The sequence below is a fragment of the Triticum urartu genome, unplaced genomic scaffold (assembly GCF_056163025.1).
Source record: "Triticum urartu cultivar PI428250 unplaced genomic scaffold, HENAU_Tu73 scaffold2, whole genome shotgun sequence".
Taxonomy (NCBI): domain Eukaryota; kingdom Viridiplantae; phylum Streptophyta; class Magnoliopsida; order Poales; family Poaceae; genus Triticum; species Triticum urartu.
Window position 1 is genome coordinate 13,385,473 of NW_028260368.1, and position 4,305 is coordinate 13,389,777.

Below are 4,305 nucleotides of genomic sequence, written 5' to 3' on the forward strand. Positions count from 1 at the left end.
GTGTTCATTCCAAAAAAATTTTAAAATGGGTAAAAGCCGAGAAGTTTTATATTTTTATATTATGAACCTTCGATTCTAAAATTTAAATTCTTCTACATTGAATGGGTAGCTACAGCAATAAATTTGGATCAGCCTTTCTACTCCCCTGCACCTAGGTTGAGCAGGTACCTAAAGGTACCTACACAATACCTAACCACCTAACCCTATTTTTGCTATTGATAAGAGTGCTTATTATAAAAGAATTCTTGCAATTTTTTTCAAGAATTCTTTTTTGCATTTTTAGGTATAAAAAAAAACCATCCTAGTGGATCCGTGTGGTAAGGAAAAACTGGTAATCTATTCCTTAAAAAAAAATCTTGGAGATTATGTAATGCTTACTCTCAAACTTTTTGTTTATACAGTAGTGATATTCTTTGTTTCACTCTTTATCTTTGGATTCTTATCTAATGACCCAGGACGGAATCCTGGACGCGAGGAGTAAAAATTCAGTTTTTTTTTTTCTTATTGGATTTGTTTCGTACATTTATCTATGAGAAAATCCGGGGGTCAGAATTCTTTCCAATTCGAAAGTCCCAAATGATCCAAGGGAGCGGAAAGAGAGGGATTCGAACCCTCGGTACAAAAAAATTGTACAACGGATTAGCAATCCGCCGCTTTAGTCCACTCAGCCATCTCTCCACGTTCCAAAGCGAAAGGTTTCCGTGATATGATATAGGCAAGAAATAAGAAATAACGGTTGCAAAAAACCCCTTTTTTTTCTTTCAAAAGTCTATAAAAATTATATTGCCAATTCCATTTTAATTATATTCTTTTTTCTTAATGTTAATAAAAAAAGAAGAAAATTCTTGTTTTTTCTTTCTAAAAATCGATATTGGCCGAGAGACAATCAAATAGATTTTCTCTTTAGCGGGCATTTCCATATAGGACTTGTTATAATTATAATAAAACAAGCAGGTTATATAAAAAAAACGCTTTTTTTGTCGATTATTTATCAAGAAAGCAAAAAGGGTTCTTATCAAATCCACCATAAAATTGGAAAGAAGCATAAAGTAAGTAGACCTGACTCCTTTAATGATGCCTCTATCCGCTATTCTGATATATAAATTCGATGTAGATGAAATTGTATAAGCGAATTTTTTTTATTTCCTTAGACTTAGACCGCGCAAGACAAGAATTTTTCGCTATTTACGATTTCATATTCTTGTTACTAGATGTTCTATAGGAATAAGAAGAAATCGCAACTCCTTTGCGCTACACATAAAATTGGATTTCGAAGGTCCATTTTTTTTTTTCAGAATCCTCTATTATTTTAGTTCTTCCACCCATGCAATAGAGAGGGAATGGGAAAAGAAGGGTTACTTTTATTTGCATTTTTCCCTTAAAAGATAGACTTTGAAATAGGAGTCTTGGAATAATGCTGAATTCAAAGGTTTATTTCTTTCTATAGTATAAGAAAAACAATTTATTTCTATTTCTATAGTATAAGAAAAACAAATAAATAGTATAAGAAAAACAAATCGAATCAAATTCATGGATTTACCACGACCTCGGTTGTGACTGTGACTCCATAGATAAAAATGGGAAATTTCTCTCTTCGAGACCATTGAAAAAGGGCATTGAACGAGAAAGAAATCGTCCACAGATAATAAAACTATCATATGCCTTGGAAAGTGATATGAGGTGCTCGGAAATGGTTGAAGTAATTGAATAGGAGGATCACTATGACTATAGCCCTTGGTAGAATTCCTAAAGAAGAAAATGATCTATTTGATACTATGGATGACTGGTTACGAAGGGACCGTTTCGTTTTTGTAGGATGGTCTGGCCTATTGCTCTTTCCTTGTGCTTATTTCGCTTTAGGGGGTTGGTTTACAGGGACAACTTTTGTAACTTCTTGGTATACCCATGGATTGGCTAGTTCCTATTTGGAAGGTTGTAATTTCTTAACCGCAGCAGTTTCTACCCCTGCCAATAGTTTAGCACACTCTTTGTTGCTACTATGGGGGCCCGAAGCACAAGGAGATTTTACTCGTTGGTGTCAATTAGGCGGTCTATGGACTTTTGTAGCTCTCCACGGGGCTTTTGCACTAATAGGTTTCATGTTACGCCAATTTGAACTTGCTCGGTCTGTTCAATTGCGGCCTTATAATGCAATCTCATTCTCTGGTCCAATTGCTGTTTTTGTTTCTGTATTCCTTATTTATCCACTGGGGCAATCTGGTTGGTTCTTTGCGCCGAGTTTTGGCGTAGCAGCGATATTTCGATTCATCCTTTTCTTCCAAGGATTTCATAATTGGACGTTGAACCCATTTCATATGATGGGAGTTGCCGGAGTATTAGGTGCGGCTCTGCTATGCGCTATTCATGGAGCGACCGTAGAAAACACTCTATTTGAGGACGGTGATGGTGCAAATACCTTCCGTGCTTTTAACCCAACTCAAGCTGAAGAAACTTATTCAATGGTCACTGCTAACCGCTTTTGGTCCCAAATCTTTGGTGTTGCTTTTTCCAATAAACGTTGGTTACATTTCTTTATGCTATTTGTACCCGTCACCGGTTTATGGATGAGTGCTATTGGCGTAGTTGGCTTGGCTCTGAACTTACGTGCCTATGACTTTGTTTCCCAGGAAATCCGTGCAGCGGAAGATCCTGAATTTGAGACTTTCTACACCAAAAATATTCTTTTAAACGAGGGTATTCGTGCGTGGATGGCAGCTCAGGATCAGCCTCATGAAAATCTTATATTCCCTGAGGAGGTTCTACCACGTGGAAACGCTCTTTAATGGAACTTTCGTTTTAGCTGGTCGTGACCAAGAAACCACCGGCTTTGCTTGGTGGGCTGGGAATGCCAGACTTATCAATTTGTCCGGTAAACTGCTTGGAGCTCATGTAGCTCATGCCGGATTAATCGTATTCTGGGCCGGAGCAATGAACCTATTTGAAGTGGCCCATTTCGTACCAGAAAAGCCCATGTATGAACAAGGGTTGATTTTACTTCCACACTTAGCTACTCTAGGTTGGGGAGTAGGGCCAGGGGGGGAAGTTCTAGATACTTTTCCGTACTTTGTATCTGGCGTACTTCACCTAATTTCCTCCGCAGTCTTAGGCTTCGGTGGCATTTATCACGCGCTTCTGGGACCCGAGACTCTTGAGGAATCTTTTCCATTCTTTGGTTATGTCTGGAAAGATAGAAATAAAATGACTACAATTTTGGGTATTCACTTAATTTTGTTAGGTCTAGGTGCTTTTCTTCTAGTACTCAAGGCTCTTTATTTTGGCGGTGTATATGATACCTGGGCCCCTGGGGGGGGAGATGTAAGAAAAATTACCAATTTGACCCTTAGTCCCAGTGTTATATTTGGTTATTTACTAAAATCTCCTTTTGGTGGAGAAGGGTGGATTGTTAGTGTAGATGATTTAGAAGATATAATTGGTGGGCATGTATGGTTGGGTTTTATTTGTGTATTTGGCGGAATTTGGCATATTTTAACCAAACCCTTCGCATGGGCTCGCCGTGCATTTGTATGGTCTGGAGAAGCTTACTTGTCTTATAGTTTAGCTGCTTTATCTGTCTTTGGTTTTATCGCTTGTTGTTTTGTATGGTTCAATAATACAGCTTATCCGAGTGAGTTTTATGGACCCACCGGGCCAGAAGCTTCTCAAGCTCAAGCATTTACTTTTCTAGTTAGAGACCAGCGTCTTGGAGCTAATGTGGGATCCGCTCAAGGACCCACAGGTTTAGGTAAATATCTAATGCGTTCCCCAACTGGGGAGGTTATCTTTGGAGGGGAAACTATGCGTTTTTGGGACCTTCGTGCTCCATGGTTAGAACCTCTAAGGGGCCCCAACGGTTTGGACTTGAGTAGGTTGAAAAAAGACATACAACCTTGGCAAGAACGACGCTCAGCAGAATATATGACCCACGCTCCTTTAGGCTCTTTAAATTCCGTGGGTGGCGTAGCTACCGAGATCAATGCAGTTAATTATGTCTCTCCTAGAAGTTGGTTATCAACTTCTCATTTTGTTCTAGGATTCTTCTTTTTTGTGGGCCATTTATGGCATGCAGGAAGAGCCCGAGCTGCTGCAGCAGGTTTTGAAAAGGGAATCGATCGTGATTTGGAACCTGTTCTTTACATGAACCCTCTTAACTAAGATTTTCTTATTTATACCTGTTCTACTTTTTTTCTGTTCTGGCTCGGTTATTCCATCTAGCCGAGCCATTCATTCCTTTTTATGAAAGAAAGATAAGGGACAGAAAAAAAAAATAAATAAAAATGAAAGAAACAAACGTATTCAATAAGCAAA

At 38.6% G+C, this 4,305-nt stretch overlaps 1 non-coding gene across 1 annotated transcript; it reads right to left on the minus strand.

Moving 5' to 3' along the window:
• Positions 1-590: 590 nt before the first annotated feature.
• On the minus strand, positions 591-678 carry TRNAS-GCU (transfer RNA serine (anticodon GCU)). The gene has a single exon. It is a non-coding gene; the product is annotated as a tRNA-Ser (tRNA).
• Between the last annotated feature and the right edge of the window lie 3,627 nt (positions 679-4,305).